Source organism: Prionailurus viverrinus, chromosome A3, assembly GCF_022837055.1.
Source record: "Prionailurus viverrinus isolate Anna chromosome A3, UM_Priviv_1.0, whole genome shotgun sequence".
In the NCBI taxonomy this organism is placed as follows: domain Eukaryota; kingdom Metazoa; phylum Chordata; class Mammalia; order Carnivora; family Felidae; genus Prionailurus; species Prionailurus viverrinus.
The window spans coordinates 130445699-130465161 of record NC_062563.1 but is presented as its reverse complement, the minus strand read 5'-3'; positions in this window follow the sequence as shown (position 1 = coordinate 130465161).

Below are 19463 nucleotides of genomic sequence, written 5' to 3'. Positions count from 1 at the left end.
ACTGTGCTTTTAAAATCTCCATCTGGGACTGGAAGACTACCTGACGTGTTTCACCTTGAGAGGATTTTTGCAGTTCAGTTGTGAACTTCTGCAGGAAGGGGTTACAGGGAAAGCCAGACAGGTCTTTTTCTAAGGGAGAGCTTGCAGGTCTGTTCCAATAATTGAAAACCGGGTGGAATTGAGGTGAAGGTACGTACTCTCGCTGCCTTAAGAGATCATTCATTTCCGTATGAAATTTTTAGGCTAAAGGCACATCAGTACAGGAAGAGTCACTTAAAAAAATGTTCTCATGTCTATTAGCTCTGGGGAAGCAATTATTACTTGATAGATTTAGTGATACAGGGAATATCAGAGTCCATATAGATGGTTTCAGAAATAATACACCGTGACCCATGTTGAACTCCTTAATTTGTGATATTTAGTGAAAACCTAAAAGGAGCTAGATGTGTCCAAGGCATTGTGTTACCACTGGGTAGTTCACTGAAGTGTTAAATTAAACAAAACTAAAGATGGAAAGGTTGAAGCAATTAAACTCTTACCCTGTAGACCTTTTCTGTGCGTCCTATGCTAGAATTCAATTAAAATACTTTTTTCTCCCCTGAAATTTACCATTGACTTATTGAGTTTGACAATACTCAACAATGCCTTAATGTTTGTCCAAGTGAAAGAAATCACTTTCCTCTGTCATAGAGATAAATGAGGTAAATTCATCAAGAGACTCAACTCAATAAGAATATTGATGACGTTCTGCTTGGGTGCATAAACCCTTCAGTCATAAGTGACTTGTCAGATTCCCATCGTGAGGTTTTTGTTATTGCTTATAAAAAAATAATTATAAAAAATTCATCTAAATTCCCACATCCTCTAATTTTCTCTATTATTTTTCAAATTGTTATATTTTTCATTGCATGTTGCATTAAATCAGACCTGGAATGAGAATGGATGTAGATAAATAAAGAAACAAGCAAATACACCATTGAGCTGAACCCAGCTCTATTATTTGCTGACTTTTCCCCCGGATAGTATTCATCATTTAAATTTTAAAACTAGGCTAATAAACTATGTATATAGAATTTTCCCCATCTCTTGAGAAAAGATGTCATACATTTTTCTTCATGCATATACAATTTTACACAATGCACAATTATGGAAACATGCATACTATTTACTTAATGCAGACTTGCATTTCTTTTATTTATTAATTTGCCTCTTTCCCTCCTCATCCCCCTGTCTCTGTACCCACATCAATATCCTTTTAGGTAAAACATGTTAACATCCACATCTTTCACACTTGTTCGATAATTAGGTATACCAAAACACAACACACACACACACACACACACACACACACACACACACTATACACGTATGTATATAAACACATATAAAAATAGATATAGAGACATAAATTGATTTTAAAATATGCTTGAATCATGTCTTTAAAAACTAAAACATGGCATATACATTTTCCTAATCGTGTTTTTTTAATACCTAGTAAACATTCCTCACAGTAAGCAGACGTAATTCTAATTCATCCTTCCTAATGGCTTCATTTCATGATGTTGATGCACTATAAATAGTATAACCAGTTCGCCACTGGTGAGCATTTTTCCTTACATTTTCTTATATGGATAATAATGCAAGAGATTCCCTTGTACATAGACCTTTACCTATTGATCCTTTGCTTTCTAGGTGATACATTTCAAGGAATACAGTATTGCTGGATCACAGAGTATGTGCATGTTACATTTCAATAGTGTCTTTAAGATTACTTAATAAAAGAAAAAAACAACATGTATTTATACCCGAAGGCATAAGAGTACTATTTTCTCTACATCCAGAACAAAAATAAATATAACTGTTGAAGGTCTGGCCAATGTTTCCATTTTGAAGTGTGAGTGTTACCTGATGATTAGTTTCATCTGACCTACATGACTGTACTACCACAGAAACTAATTTGTACCCCTAACTTGATTTCATTTCTGGAAATCATACTCCCTGCATGAAATTAGAAAAAGACACAACAAATAGAAAAAGAAAAGGCAGCCCTATGTAGTAGGCTGTGTTTGGGGACGTAAGTGGGGGGATGCTATTCTGTTTGGGGAAGGTCCACCGTCTTGCTGTCTTCAAGGAAGCATATGTGGTGAGGCAGCAAGAATGACCTGTGGGCTTTGTATCGCTTCGTCTTGCCAGTTGGTCGGCTGGTCAACGTTTGCAAATCCCCGGGAACTTGGATCTCATTTATTTGAGGCACTTCACCTGCAGCAACTCCATTAGCAATCCCCTTCTCTGAAGAGTCTACTCATCACTACTACTCATTCATCCTCAGTTGTTCTCTTGAAAATAAACGGAAAGAAAAGAAAACTAACCTCTCTTCAATAGGAGTGCATTTAAATATATTTGGTGGCAAATAGCATTTGTTCAGAATCCTTGTATTTAATCACAGTAAAATCGGTATATGACATTATATTGGTTTTAGGTGTCCGATAATAATTCGATATTTGTATACCCTATAATTAATTTGTATACACTACAATAAGTCTAGTCACTGTCCTTCACCATACAGTTGACCCCTTTATCCTTCTCACTAACCACCCCCAACTTCCTTCCCCTCTGATAATCACCAATCTGTTCTCCTATGAGTCTCCATGCATCTTTTCTTTAATTTTTATTTTTCTATTTTAAAAAAATTATTGTTTAGGGTACCTGAGTGGCTCAGTTGGTTAAGCTTCTAACTTTGGCTCAGGTCACGATCTCGCAATTTGTGGGTTCGAGCTCCGCTTTCGGGCTCTGTGCTGACAGCTCAGAGCCTGGAACTGCTTTGGATTCTGTGTCTCCCTCTGCCTGCCTCTCTCTCTCTCTCTCTCTCTCTTTCTCTCTCTCTCTCAAAAATAAATAAATGAATCCATGAACCATGAGATCATGACCTGAGCTGAAGTTGGACACTGAACCAACTGAGCCACCCAGGTGTCCCGAGTCTCCATGCACCTTAATCCAACTGTTGCTCAGGAAAAACTGTAGTTCTCTCACCACAAACACTGTTTGTTGCCATGTCTGTCTTCTTTGGGCAAATATTTAAGTTATTACAACATACTAAGTGGGAAAAAAATAACAATAAAAACATCATATTGACTCCACTGTAAGGAGTCCTTATGGGAATACTGGCCTATATTAAAATAGTATTTCACCAATTGTGGGGTTTTTTTTAATTTTTTTAATGTTTATTTTTATTTTTGAGAGAGAGAGGGAGAGAGAGAGCGAGAGAGCAAGGGAGGGGCAGAGAGAGAAGGACACACAGAATCCCAAGCAGGCTCCAGGCTCTGATTGGTCAGCACAGAGCCCAACGCGGAGCTAGAACTCACCAACTGTGAGATCATGACCTGAGCCGAAGCCAATGCTTAATGGACTGAGCCACCCAGGTGCCCCTCACCAATTGTGGTTTTTAAATATGCTTTTTGTGGAAGCATAGTTGACATGCCATGTTAGATTAGTTCAGGCGTACAACACAGTGATTCAACATCTCTGTTCATCATGCGAGGCTCACCACAAATATAGCTGCCATCTGTCACCATCCAGTGCTACTCCAATGCCACCGACTATATTCCCTTTGCAGTATCTTTCATATCCACAACCTATTCATTCCATAACTGGAAGCCTGCACCGACTGTGTCCTTTGATGTGAGGAACACAGGAACAGAATCCATACATGCTGCAAATGCAGATTCCTGGGTACTGGCCCACCCAGAGAAAACAGAACTTGGAGACAGAGGGCCCAAGAGTCAATATTAGAAACCAGCTTCCCCAGGTAATTGTTCTTGCTCTTAAGAGTAGAGTTAATGCTTTTACAGCCTTTATCTTCTTAATACCTGAGCTGATTAGGAAGTCAGTCAGCTGTCAGTTGCAAAGGAGAAGAAAAGTGTTAATTACCTATTCCATACCTCTGGGTCATTCTAAGAATAACTTCCCTTCAGGCTGAGATGGTTGCATTTCCTGCTGGACCCTCAGTCCCTTGGGGTGCTTAACTCCTGCTGTGAGAAGCTAGTTAAAAAAAAGTTCCCTGGAACCTTAAGTGCTCCCACTCTTCTCTTGTGAATATTTCTTGAATTTTGCAAATTGGCTTGTTAAAAGTGTCAGTTTTGCTTCAGAAAAGCTGATGTTCAGTAACAAAACTATGTGGAGACCAAACAAAATCTTAATGCTTTTGTCATGAAAGAGAAAGCCAAATGGTCTTCTTCAAAAGATGATGAATGAGTCTCAACTTAAACATGAAAATATGTTAAATGTTGTGGTTTTTTTTTTGTAAAAATATGGCTCTCATGTTCTTTATATTACATATAGGGTATGATTTTAGAAGAACTTGGGTAAAGATCTCATTCAGTGTCATTTCAGCTTCTGATTCCTTTGAATGTTAAGCCTTTGGATATTTTAAAGCACCCTCCTAAATTATCAATGCTCCCTGATATCTTAGCTATCATTTGGAAAGCTTTTAGAATTAAACATGATATTGAGGTTTCAGTGAAGGCAGTGCTAAGCAGAGGGTAAGCCAGGAATCCAGAGGTTTTAAGGACAACATTTACCCACAGCCTTGTTGGGAGCACAGAGGGCTTTGAGCCCAGAAATGGGACCCTTGGGTTCCAGGGATGCAACCAACTTCTCTAGACATACACACCAGTGATGTGTCCCTTATTATTTTTGTGTGTGTGCGGCAACAACAGATAATATGAGATTTATTCTCAACACAATTTTAAGTGTGCAGTATAGTATCGTTACCTGAAGACACAACGTGGTCCAGGAGATCTCTAGAATGGATTCATCTTACCTAACTGAAACTTCATACCCATTAAACAGTACATATCCCCTTCCCTCTCCCTTCAGACCCTGTCTTCTGCCATTCCATTTTCTGCTTCTGTGAGTTTGACTCTTTTAGGTACCATAAGAAAATGTATTATATACATAAATACAATGGAATATTATCCAGCCAACAAAAGAAAGAAAGAAAGAAAGAAAAGAGAAAGAAAAAAGAAAGAAAGAAGGAAAAGAAAGAAAGAGAAAAGAAAGAAAGAAAGAAAGAAAGAAGATGAAAGAAAGAAAGAAAGACAGATGGGGGAGCCTGAGTGGCTCAGTTGGTTGAGCCTCCAACTTCAGCTCAGGTCATGTTCTCATGGTTTGTGAGTTTGAGCCCCGCCCATGTCGAGCTCTGTGCTGACAGCTCAGAGCCTGGAGCCTGCTTCAGATTCCGTGCTGCCTCTCTCTCTGTCCCTCCCCCATTCGTACTCTGTCTCTGTGTCTCTCAAAAATAAACATTAAAAAAAAAGAAAACATTTGAAAGAAAAAGAAAGAAAGGGAGAAAAGGAAAAAGGAAACCCTACAATGACATGGATGAATCTTGGGAACATTATACTCAATAAGCCAATCACAGAAGGACGAACACTACATGATTCCACTTATGATGTGTCCTGTCTGAGCTTCCACTTTCTTTTCTATAAAATACAATAATACTTCTTTCCTACTACAAATTATTGCTATAGTGAAAGAAGTGAGTATTGTAAAGTGAAATACTAATATTTTTCACTTGTATTTGGACCTTAAAGGGCCAAAATACCCACCTCATGGACACAGGTACGTGGGCTGAAGATCTATATACTGTCATCACATGGACTTACTTAGGCCATTACAGCACTATAAAAAGACTAGAAGGACAAGATGTCTGTGTTGATCAAGTATTTATTTAACCATCAACAGCTGGTTCAATGAGGTCAGTGGGGTTCTGATGAAGCAGATCCTCACATGCGAGTTCGTGTGCAAATGGCTTTTAAGAAAGTGCTTCCTAAGGAAATAAGCAAGAGAGTAAGGTAAGAAGGACAGGAAAGGGGAGCTATCAGGCAAGGTTGAGATTCCGGGTACAGTCCCAGCCATAGCCTAGGGAGCACTGGGGAGCACTGGAAGGCATGTTACAGTCTCAGCACGTGTTCACCCTGAAGGCAAGGCAGCCGAACTTTCACACTGAAAGTGTGGCTCAGCCTGTTGCTGGGTAAAGGCTAGGGGTGCCTGCTGGGCAACATAGAAATTCCCCGGGACTTCTGTAAATAAGGGTGAAGCAAGAGGCTCCAAAGGGCAAAGGCAGTCCTCTGAAGAAAGCCACAGGTCCCTGTCAGCAGGTGCAGAACTTGCAGAAGGAGGGAACTGGCGTCCACAAGGGTGAAATGCACCTGAAGAGATTTGGGCAGGGCACCGATATTATACCCAGTGCTGGCAAATGCCGATAAGGGCTCAGCAACATCAAGCAGCTTGCCCGAGGTCACACAGCATATGAAGGGCAGACTTGATTGTCCAATCCAAGACGCCCCCCTAAGTGGTACATTTCCAGAATACTGCTAGGTCTGTTATACGAAATGTCCTGATATGATTATACATACTCTGTATCCTGAATCTGTTTTTTTAATTCGTGTCTAAGAAGATACCCCACCCTCAGACTAACTGATGTGTACCAATGACAGCAACAGATTTTTGGAAGGCAATACATAACTTTAAAAAAAAAATAATGTTAATTTTTTTGAGGGAGAGAGAGAGAGAAACAGAGTGAGAACAGGGGAAGGGCAGAGAGGGAGAGGGAGACACAGAATCCTACGAAGGCTCCAGGCTCTGAGCTGTCAGCACAGAGCCTGATGTCGGACTTGAACTCATGAACTGTGAGATCATGACCTGAGCCACCCAGGCGCCCTGCCAGAAGCCAAGACATAACTTAAGAAACAGTTGCGGCTAGCATAGCTGCTAGCACTGCAGTGGGTAGAAATGTTGTTTTCATTTTTAAGTGACAAAAAGGAGGGGGAAATGAACCTCGCTCTCTTGATTACAAGGATTTTAGAGAAATCGGTATTTCCAAAATGCTTACAAGAGTCCGTTTCCTCAGCACCCATAAACACAGACCAAAATAACTACACTGAAAATAAGGAATCCCTCTACGATGAAGAGGATGAACATGAACAAATAGCCTGATCATCTTATAATTTGAGGAAGTCAAATCCTGCTGTCTCATATTCAAAAAGAGGATGCAATGCACCCATCAGTCTCAAAAATGGTAAGTTACAGAATTTCGTTTTTATGATCACATCAAGAAATCAGTGACTTACACTGGTCGGAGAGGGCAGAAAGCCCATTTTCAAAGGCTTGCAGAGGATTTTCTTCGTGTCCATGAGACCCTGCACGTGAGCTGCTGTCACAACATGGCTGCTAAGAAGCCATCCTCTGGAGGATGCCTGCCTCATTGTCTTCTCCCCCACCCCCCACCCCGATGCGTCCAGCAAATATGTGAGCTCCTCTCGGTTTAGGCAAAACGATAATTAGGTAATTATAAATGACAAATGATTATCACTCTGTATCCTGGGAGTCCATCACCAAATCTCTCAGAAAAACCTCAATCAAAAGAAGCCCAGCTAGGGGGCACCTGGGTGGCTCAGTCAGTTAAGCGTCCGACTTCTGCTCAGGTCATGATCTCGCGGTTTGTGAGTTCGAGCCCCGCGTCCGGCTCTGTGCTGACAGCTCAGAGCCTGGAGCCAGCTTCAGATTCTGTGTCTCCCTCTCCCTCTCTGCCCCTCCCATGCTCAAGCTCTGTCTCTATCTCTCAATAATAAATAAACATAAAAAAAAAGAAAAAGAAGTTCCTTTGGGAAACATGGGCCATTATGGGCCATTTTCCAATAAAGGAATGATACCATCACTGTTCCCTTATTTTCCTCTTCTTGGCCTTTGTCCATGGACAATCTGAAACGGGGGAGACTGGAAAACAGCTCTCCTCAAAGATGCAAAAGATCCCTACAACAAAGAGGAATGAGATGTACCTTCCCCGCCCCCCCACCAGAAGACACAAGAACCGATAGATGGAGGTAAAAGAAGAAAGAGAGAAGCTCCACACTACCACGCTCCACAATTAAGAAACAGTTACGAAATGGAAGTCCCATTCCCAAGACTGTTGAACGTATTCTGTGCTGTGTGCTTTAAATATCATTGCTCAACAGTTCTGCAAGTTTTAGATCATGCCCACTTTGTATAGCAGTAAAAAAATATATAGCTTGTAAAAATTACAGCCAAGACTTTCTTGGACATTAATGCCCCTAATCTGGTCCTGATCTCCAGACCCCAAAATACACACACACACACACACACACACACACACACACACACACCAGGTCTCAATACTATGCCTCTTACTGCGGGACTGCCTTCCCAAAAAGAGACCTGATAGTAAGAAGAAGAAAGAAAAGAAGGGCAAGCTTACAAGAACAAACTAAGAGTCCCTAAGTTGAAATGTAAGAATACTATTGTCCATAACTGAGCGGGAACTTACTACAGGGAGAAAACCGTCAGAGGAAGCAGGATGTGGAAATAAGGGAGGAAGTGACTAGGCAAACATCCTCACAGACTGTCCCCTCAGAAGCTATTTGTTCGTACCTTAACAATGTTTAAAAAAAGTGATTGAGTGCTTTAAATGGGTTGTAACACAGCTCTGAAACAAAGAGAAGGTCAAGTCTCCCCAGTTTTCCCTGCCTGTTCACATAAGCACATCACTTTTCTGGGTGACATTTCCTTCCTGGTTCTACCTCAAATCAGGAATTAGAAAGGCTAATGGAAGCTAAGTCTCTCTAACATAACACACTCAGGTTAATAACAAAATACCTAAGGGATTTTAAGCAGTCAGACAAGTCTGTGGTAGTACTGAATTCATCGCAAACACTTAATCCTTCCTGGTAGGCGTCTTTTTTGTACACATTCCAGTGGACTCTCTCAGTTATTGCCCCAATTCGGCCTCAAAATAGGTTTGAGGGGTAGCAAAAGTTAGTATTGTTTCCGTCCTGGGAAGGAAAACAAATGAAGCTTCAAAATGTAAGATGGGAAAGCTCTGATCTTCACGGTTGACCAGAGGTGGGAATAGTGAATGTCTCATCCCTGGAGGAAAACAAATGGACAACTGAAGAGTAAAGACCATTTCCGGTGCTCATGGTGATTATTTGGCGTAGTGTTTTAGTGGCAGGGTGAAATCAGTTTGAGTGTCATATGTATAATGTCCTAATTCATCAGCCCATGGGTCTCCTTCTCTCTCCTCAATTGCTTTGTGGGTTATCATGATTCTGCCTATGTAACACTCCTGTTCCCTAACAACACTGAACTTAATTAACAAACTAAAAATGGGAAATGTTGAGGAAAAGCCACTGTATATCTTAGATTAATAATCCATTGTTATAAGGGAACGCCATATATAAGACAAGTGTGCTAACTTCAACTTCCTTCAGGAATTTTCAGGACAGTTATCCTTGTATAGATGACTTTGATGGGAATATCAGCTTGCTTTTAGCATCCATTGATTTTCAAAACAAATCAAATACATAAAATTGTTGAAACATGAATGAATGAAAATGAGTATTAATGAAAATTATATTTTAAAATGTTTTTTTCAACGTTTATTTATTTTTGGGACAGAGAGAGACAGAGCATGAACGGGGGAGGGGCAGAGAGAGAGGGAGACACAGAATCGGAAACAGGCTCCAGGCTCCGAGCCATCAGCCCAGAGCCCGACGCGGGGCTCGAACTCACGGACCGCGAGATTGTGACCTGGCTGAAGTCGGACGCTTAACCGACTGCGCCACCCAGGCGCCCCATGAAAATTATATTTTAAAAAATACTTGATTAGGGTTCATTATATTAAGATGTACAAAGACCTATATTTTAATTAAATGTGCTTTCTTCATTGGTGTTTAATCTTGCTGCATTTGTCCCTGGGGTTTCCTCTAGCTTCAAGAAGTGCAATACTTTGGAACACAGCTGAAGCTTTATCTTGGAATCAGATATATTACAAGTACCTTCAGGAATTTAGGTCAAGGAGTTTCCTAAGATGAACTAATTACCATGATTATTCTCCCATTATAATGATACATTTTAATTCTTTACTATTCATTGTTTTTACAGCCTCATTTTTATTTCTTGGCATATATTAAGGGAAAAGAGGGGGGATTCATGGTAAAAAAAATACCTATATTGAAAAAGAAGAAAGACTTCCAATCTATGATCTCAATTTCTACTTTAAGAAACTGAATCAATAAAAGTGAACTAAAACAAAGTAAGGAAGGAAATAATAAAGATCAAAATGGAAATGAGCTAGAAAAGAGAGTAACAGAGAAAAATAAACAAAACCAAAAGCAGAATTTTTGAGATCAATGAGATTATAGACCAGATTGATCAAGAAAAAGAGGAATTTCTCATCCAGCAAAATAAGAAAAAAGATAAAATAAATTTAAAAACATCCAGATTGAAAAGAAAAATATGAAATCGCCTTTGCTCACAGTTGTCTAAAAAGTGAAGCATGTATCTCTCATAGAATCCAGCCAGCCCACTGCTGGGCATTTACCTAAGACACATGAACACATCTGTCCATACAAAAATATATGCGCAAATGCTGACAGTAGTTTAATTTGTAATAGACAAAACGTGGAGGAGGGTCACATGTCCATCAACAGATAAAGGGTCAAGCAAATCACGAGTATGTCCATACAATGAACTACTACTCTGTAATGAAAAGCAATGAACGACTGATACACACAAAAACAGATTAAATCTCAAAATAATTATGCTGAGAGAAAGAAGCTGGACAAAAAGAATACAGACCATATGATCCCATTTCCATAAAACTAGAAAAATGCAAAGTAATCCATAGTGCCAGAGAGCAGATCCATCATACTGGGTGGAAGAAGCAGGGGGCTGAGAGAGGGAAGATTTCAAAGGTTTATGTATATGTTCACTTTTGTGGTTGTGGTGATGATTTCGCAGGTTTATACATTCATCAAAACTGATCGAATTACATACTCTAGTATGTATAATTGATTATGCATTAATTATGCCTCAGTAAAGCTATGTATATTGTTTTTATTAAAGTAAGAGAAATCAGGGTGCCTGGGTGTCTCAGTCAGTTAAGCATAAAATTTTTGATCTCAGCTCAGGTCATGGTCTCAGGGTTTGTGAGTTCAAGCCTCACGATAGGCTCTGTGCTGACAGTGAGGAGCCTGCTTGGGATTCTGTGTCTCCCTCTCTCTCTGCCTGCCCCCCTGCATATTCTCTCTCTCTCTCTCTCTCTCTCTCTCCCTCTCAAAATAAATAAAGAAACTTTAAAAATAAGTAAAGAAAAAAGAGAAATCAAAGGAAAGGAAAAGGTGAACTACAAGGGATAAATACAACAGAGTATTCCTTAACAATACTTGATTATCTACCTCTCCATCAAAATAATGGTTTTTCAGGTAAACAAACAGATTTTTAAGATTTTAAGGGCAGCTATGTATTCATTTGCAAAGCAATATATCATTTTGCTTTAATATTACAAACATATTCCTGGGACTGAGCTCTTACAACATTTATTTATCTAGAAAACAGCCCTCAGAAGACCTTATATTGATCAACAGGAACATACGGTTAATTTTGCAAAGTTAGGATTTCTCTGGAAATGCTCTAGCATGGAAAGGTCTGTTACTCTTTGGCATAAAAAAAAATGATTTCATAACAATTTTAGACTTGACCTGAAATACCAAGATTGCTCTCCAAATGAAACTGTTTTCTGGACTCAGATTTTAAATGAGAGTAGCAATAGCCAAAGAATCCCCCCACCTTTTTAATGTTTATTATTTATCTTGAGAGATAGAGAGAGAGCAAGCAAGCACACAGGCGGGAAAGGACAGAAAGAGAATCCCAAGCGGGCACTGTGATCTCAGGGCAGAGCCTGACGTGGGGCTCCATCTCGGGAACCAGGAGATCATGACCTGAGCTGAAATCAACAGTCAGATGCTTAACTGACTGAGCCACCCAGGCACCCCTCAAAACATCCTTATATTTGTTTAAAATGTAACTTAAGGAATCAGAAATCTACAATGATATCTAAAACAGTTCTAGCCTTTGTATATGCGTTAAAGGCGTTCTCTTGACTCTTCACCACTGAGTATAGTCACAGGACTTTCAAGTTGGAAGGGATCACAGGAGTCAATCTGCTCAAGACTTCCATTTTAGAGATGAGAAAAAAATGTAAAAAAGGGAAGTGACTGTTTCAAGGTTACAAGGGTGAGTTGGGGGCAGGTTATGATCTGGAATTTAGATTTCCTTATTCTCAGTTCAAAGCTTTTCCCACAGCTGTGGATCTTTTACCATCCCCCTCCCCCCATCTCTCTCTCTCTCTCTCTCTCTCTCTCTCTCTCTCTCTCACACACACACACACACACACACACACACACTGCAAAATTCTCAAGGTAGGAATCTTGATCTGAAAATAACAACACTATTTCGCATTCAGTCCTTCGAGAGCATACTCTCACTACCTCACTCTTTTTTTTTAATGCAAGTAATTCTACCAAGGTAAGGGAAGCTGAGGTCTGCTGCAGACTAACCTAAGAATTAATGTTCTTGTCATCCCCAACATGCTATTTTGCAGTTTTCTTCTCTATGTGGGAACCGATATCTGACACTTACCACGTCTACTGTGTGACTTCAGGTATATGTAACCCAAATTAAAGAGGCTATAAATATGAAGACATATAAAGTATCAACAAGCCATGGTACATCTCCTATATAGATTTCACTGAACTGGGATATGCAAGGTGATTATAATCTCAAGACTGTTCTCATTCAATATGATCATAATTTATTTGAAATCACACCTGGATGAGATCTGTGGAATTTCTCTGAAGACCACAGCCAAGACACCATCTCATTAAGATTATATTTCTGAGATTTAATTTATTTGAAAACCTACCTTTATTCAAGATATGAAATAAATATGGGAAAACTGTCACTGGCTTCAACCTAATACCCTTAAACCATGCAGACTGAATTCTCTGTCTTCTCCAGTGACTTCTAGTCAAGAGATTGAACCTTTTCCACTGTGGTCCCTATAAGTGGTTTTCTTGGATTTTTTTGGCTTTCCCCTGATTTTGCTCCCATATTTTGCCTATTTCAGAATTTCCATGGAAAAAGAATTCTGGGGTGTTGTCTCACATCTGTTCATTTTCCTTGATCATAATGAATTACATTAATGCCATGTGTTTCCAAGTACATGGTGTATGTGCAACATCTAGCTCTGAACTTTGACAGCTTTGGAAAACGACTCTACCCGACACCAGCACCAGCCATCATGGCCCCGCTACTGTGTCTGGGGCCCTATCAAGTTGCCTTGAGGCCATCCAAGGTTTCTAGTTGTGATCTCAAAGTGTATAAATACAAGAGTCCTTGAGAGCCCCCAAGTTTAAACGTTTTGTTGTATTTTTATACTGGCTAATTATACCTTAGTATAAAAACCATATAACTGAGTGATGCAGGGCGTGTGAATAATAGAGGACTTGTCTCCTGTGGAAAGGATCATTAAGCCAGAGTGTTCTAACAGAACATTCCCTAAACTAGAAATCAAGAGCCCTGGGTCCTAGGCCCAGCTCTTCCAATAACTGATTTGTATCTCAACAAGTTGGCCTATAAAATAAGGGCCAGACAGATTACACTGGCTGGTGGGTGACCTGAATGCAAGTGTAGGAGTAAATGAGAGTTAACACGTAAAAGAATTGGCAAGGAAGGTGGTGCAGTGTTAGGGAGAAAGACCTAGGTTCAAACTGTAACTGCTTAGTTTGTCTCCTTGGACAGTTGTTGGATATTTTGTATTCTTTTATAAAATGGGCAAATGACTACCACATCAGGGTTTGTTGGGAAGGAAAAATGAGAAATTGATGGTTTTTGCCTTTGCTCTTTCTAAAAGGTAATAGACGCCATGTACCTGAGTCTGATGTGAGACAAACATATGAGATACGCAAACGGCATCGTGTGGGGAGGAGATGGCAGTGTGTTGCCCTTCAGTGACCACCCATGCCCAGCCTCTGTAGAAGGTTTGAGAAGCTGAGAGCAGGAAAATACTCCTTTAGAGAGATTAGCATTGAAGGGAAGGGTGGGAGGGCCTGACCCACTGCAAGCCTAGGGAAAGGAGCTTTGAAGGCACCACTTGGAACCACATGCTTGGTCGCTGAAGTTTGGGAACCCGAATGGATGGTATTTGACCTACAGATAGAGGTAAAGAAATCCAAATGAGGAGAGTGCATCCGGCTAGCTAGGCTTATAACAGATCAAGTGGCCACAGTGCAACTGTCCTAAGCTCTGAGTTTGTCAAATCAAAGGATGTGAGAACGTTTGACACAAGCCGGTTGTGTTCCGTCCAAGGAGTAGATGCCCCTGGATGGCTGAGGAGGCCTCAGCATGAAGAATATGCTAAATGTTGAGAAGCTACAGAAGGAGATGTAAGTGGACAAGCAGAAGGAAATGTATCTCCCAGCACCAAGACACGTGTGATTCGCAGGGAAGGGGGGCAGGTTTCAGAATACCCCCAAAACCCATGCTCCTGTGTGAGAAAGGGTAACTCAGTACATGCCAAGCGCAGGGAGACTGAAACAGCTCACAACACCTATCAGAAAGGATCTTCCCTTCTCTCTTCCGTCATTCTCCCATCAGCCCCACCGGGTATGCCACATTCAGAACAAGTTCAAATTTTTGATTCAACCAGAGGGGACTGTTGTATTACCCGAAAATGACCTGAAAAGTAATTCCACCTTCCATAATTTGTACTCAGAAAGAATCTTTTGGCCTGAAAACATTCTGTTTCTTTGCCACAGTTACACTGGTAAGTCACTGAATTTTGCATTCACCCTTTGTCTCCTTTTTCTCTGTGGATTTTATACGTTGCAATGGAAAATACTAGGAGAATCGTTTTCCTTAACGAAGTGGTTGCCACTGATAAAAATTCTCATCTGCGCTTGCTTTTGCACTTTATGAATTAATATCTCATTTACGAAATAGTAATGATCGTGCTTAGTGAGTATCTACTACTTGTCATGTGCTGTGCTGGATAATTTTTAATAGATTGTCTTAGTGATGCCTTGTAATCATCTTATAACATACACATTGTCATTTTCCCCATTGTACAATAATATCATGCAGACAGATAAGTGGCCCAGCTAGATCTCAAACCTAGATTGAGCTGATGTTAGAGCCTATGCATTAAATAAGTTCACTAAAGTACCCCTGGGTTAGAGGGGAACTTTGTTCTATATAGGTCGAGAATGAAAAATTTCATGTAAATATATGTATAAAATTACATGTAAGTCATATATGCAATTATATATATAAAACTTTTGTAAGATAATTGGAAATTTACATTCCGCATTTAAGCATTTTCTGAGAGTATAAGTTCTTCAGTGGGCATAAATATATTTACGTCCTTAAACAATAAAAATGAAACATTCTTTTACTTTTTATTGACCGTGGCTCAATAGTAAAATAAATCATTGCCAACTACACAGATTATTTAGTTCAGCCCTCTAGCTGGATGTCTTTTGCTTGAAACCTCTGATGAAAAGGTGATCCCTGCCTCAGGAGATCAGTGGCTTATTGTATTTTCAGGTCACTCTAATATTTATACTTTTCCTTACAAACAATATTGTGGTGGCAATGTTACAAAGGGCTCTTGGGACAAAACACTTGAATAAAATCCTGGTTCCACAACTTAAATAGGTAAATTCCAGAGCAAGTTCTTTAGATCCTTGTGATTTGATTTTCTTAAATGGAAAATGGGGATAATAGTGTCTCACTTCCAAGGGCTATGTAAAGACTGAGTGAATTAATAGATGTAAAAAGAAAAAAAACAGAAGTGTGCCTGGTTTGTAGGTAAGTGTTGCCAACACACTTGTTTTTATTATTATTAAGTAGCACTTGTTGGAACTTATCTGTGTATCAGACACTGTTTCATGTGCTTTACCCATTTTATTGTATCTTATCTTCACAATAACCTATGATAAAGGTATTCTTGTCCTCTTCTTTTCGGATGAAGAAACAAAGACACAGACAGGTTAAAAACTGGTCCAAGTTTGCAACTGGAGAAGCTGGGACTTCAACCTCAAGTGGTAGGACTCTTGAGCCCATCCTCGTAAACCACTATGCTACATCACTGCTACTACTGAATTGATTTTCTTTGTGCCCTGTTAACATTAGCTGGCTAATATCTCTATGTGAATTTTATGGTGACATCTTGGAAAACAACTGAGGTGCCATATTGCTTCTCTACGTAAGAGAACAGCATGACTTCATATAGCCATGCTGTGTTAGTTGTATCTGTCTCGTTTTAATTTTTCATTTTCTATTTTACTCTTCAATTTCAGAATTTGACTCTGTCATCTTCTGAAACCTAGAAACAATCTTCTGTAACTCTTTTTTGATATTCTGAGTGTTATATTTGGTACTGTTATCGATATCGCTATCTATGGCAAGTTTCCCAACTTTATGCTGATACTTGAAGACAAGATCATGTGTTCTACATTTTTGTAGCCTCAGAGCTTACTACAGGGCTCCATTTGTATCGACTAATCAATATTACTCAGTGAAGATGACAAAATTATCAATCCCCTTCACGTTCTATAATATGCCTTAGGAAACCTAGAAACTAAGGTTAGTAGAATTTGTGCCACAACGAATCAATAATTTCTGAACGAGAGTTCATTTTATATATTAAACTTATATGGACTTTCAGAGTATAATTTTCTTTTTTCTGAATTTACACTTTTCTTATCAAAGCTTCAGATTGCTCTAAATCAAATTCTCAATAAATAGAGTCTTTAGTGTACAAACAGCTCACAATATGACCCATCTCTGGAGAGGCAATGTTATGAAATGATAATACCAAGTTAGGTCAACATGAACAAAGGGAAACAAACAAACAAATCCATCTTTTCCTTGCTATAAATGTAATGCTATACACACACATGCACAAAAGTAAAGAGGGGACATGTATAATGACAGTGATTAAGGTTTTGATGTGACAATAAAGTGGATCCATAAGTAAAAGATGGGTTTCCCCTACAACAGAAAATACTGATGTTTTATAGTTCGTTGAGAGACAAAGTGATAAAGTGTGTGAACAACATGACTGCCTCTTGTACAGTAAGGCAATGTTACACATTTTTTCAAAGAAGTGTTTACACTATTTTAAAAGGCACATCTGAAACAAAAATGGTACCTGATTAAGGTAAAATGCTATATGCAGGTACATATTATCCATCAACAAGCCTGCTATGACTTTAGTCAATATATTTTCTAAAGCAAAAGCATGAACATAATGGAAATATATAAAAAAGAACCAAATGAAACTTTAAGAAATAAAAATACAATATCTGAAACTAAAAGGTTAACAGGAAAGGATCTACAGGAGATTCTTCTTTCAGAAGAAGAGACCAGGAAACTTGAAAATGTGGTAATAATAATTATTAAAAATGAAGTACTAAGAGAAAAAAGAGCACAAAAAATAAATTTAGCTTCAATAAGCCATGGGAAAATGTCAAGCAGTCTATAATGTCTACTTGAGTCCCAGTCCCCGGAAAGGGGCAGAAAAACATATGAAGAAATAAGGGATGAAAGTTACGAATATTTGATGAAAATTATGTAACCACAGATCTAAGTGTAATGAATTCCACAGAAGAAACACAAAGAAAATTATACCAAAATGCATCATAATGAACTTATTGAAAACCAACAATAAGGATACAATGTTAAAAACAGCTTTGTTTCTGTACAGAAAAAGGAAGATAAGAATGACCCCAAAATTATTCAACAAGAGGAAAGTGAAATGACATTTGAAAATGCTGAAAGAAAATAAGTGATCAAACTATAACTCTATGCCTAGACAAAACTGTTTAAAAAATGGATGTAGATCACAGGCTCTGTGCTGACAGCTCGGAGCCTGGAGCCCATTTAAAGATTCTGTGTCTCCCTCTCTCTCTGCCCTTCCCCTGCTTGCACTCTGTCTCCCTCAAAAACAAATAAACATTAAAAAATATTTAAGGGGCACCTGGGTGGCTCAGTCGGTTAAGTGTCTGACTTCGGCTCAGGTCATGATCTCACAGTCCGTGGGTTCAAGCCCTGCGTCGGGCTCTGTGCTGACAGCTCCGAGCCTGGAGCCTGTTTCAGATTCTGTGTCTCCCTCTCTCTCTGACCCTCCCCCATTCATGCCCTGTCTCTCTCTGTCTCAAAAATAAATGAACATTAAAAATTAAAAAAAATATATTTAAAAATGGATGTAGACCAAAGACTTTTTCAGACAAACGTCACCTGTTCTGAATGTTCTGACACCCTGGTGAACCCAGGATATTGGGTGAATATCATCCTGGAGTTCAAGGCTTCCCTAATATGATTATTGCAATAAAGTGCTATTGTTTGAACTAGCTTTTACACATTGGAAAATGAGTATTTTATTCATTGAAAAATCCATTCAAAGGTGCTTTCAATGTGCCAGTTGCTTGGTAAAATATTAGGGAATAAAATTAATAAAGCACAGTCCCTGTTCTTAAAGAGCTTATAGGTCAGCATGGAAGACAGAAGTATCGGTAGAGGATTATAATATGGAGCGATGGATGCAATTATGTAGGTGTGCTCAAGGACTTAAGGAAACCAAGTAGAAAACATCCAAATTACATTAAAAAAGCATGTGAAAGATACTTTCTTTTAGGATCCATAGGTTTTAGGTAAGGAAAAAGGGGAGTAAAGATTTTCAAGTAGATGGGATACAATATACGTAAACACAGAAACCTGAAGCTACTGGAATGTTTGAGCATTATTTCAGTATGGTTAGATTGAGAATGTTAAAAGGGACTTGGAGAAAGAAAGAAGCCAGAGAGTTCATTAGGATATAAAACATAAAGACTATAAAACATATAGACTATAGAAGGTGTTTGAGCTCTATCATGAAGGTAATAACCATTCAATGGCTTTAAGAAGGTGAGAGAATCATTAGGACTGTAATTCAAAATATTTGATAGGAACAGGGAAATTAAATGGAGGAGAGGAAGTAATTGGTACATTCCACCAATCTAAGGGAGAAAGGAGAAGACTTCAGTGAAGACAATGACAGGGAGGATGGAATAAAGAGGGCAAATTCAGCAAAGCTTTGCAGTAGACGTGGCTTTCTGTAGTCATGGCACCTGTGATGCTCGTGGTATGGAATATCAGGGTGGATTTTCATTTCACTCACTTCTAGATAAGACAAGCACTTCTTTTGTGGATCCCCAGACCTTTCACTACAGAAGCCCCTAAGCTTTAAAATATATCATTCCATGCCTCATTCCTGCCAGGTCTTAATAGGTAATAAAGAAGGACCTGTGCAATTTAGGGGATTCAATTTAGAGTGCTTAGGTACCCAGATTGCAAGCCTTAAATCATCTGACCTTTCCTTCTGCCTGCTGAATTGTATTATGAACAAGCTGTGGATGCAGTATTTCAGAACACTAATTCCTACCTGCAGTCCAGTTGTGAAAATGCCAAATTGAGAAGGAGATTGGGGAGGGGTGAGTAGAAGAAATCCTCAGTTAGAGAGGTGGAAGCAATTGAAGGAACCAAAACCCTTGTGATTTTAATTC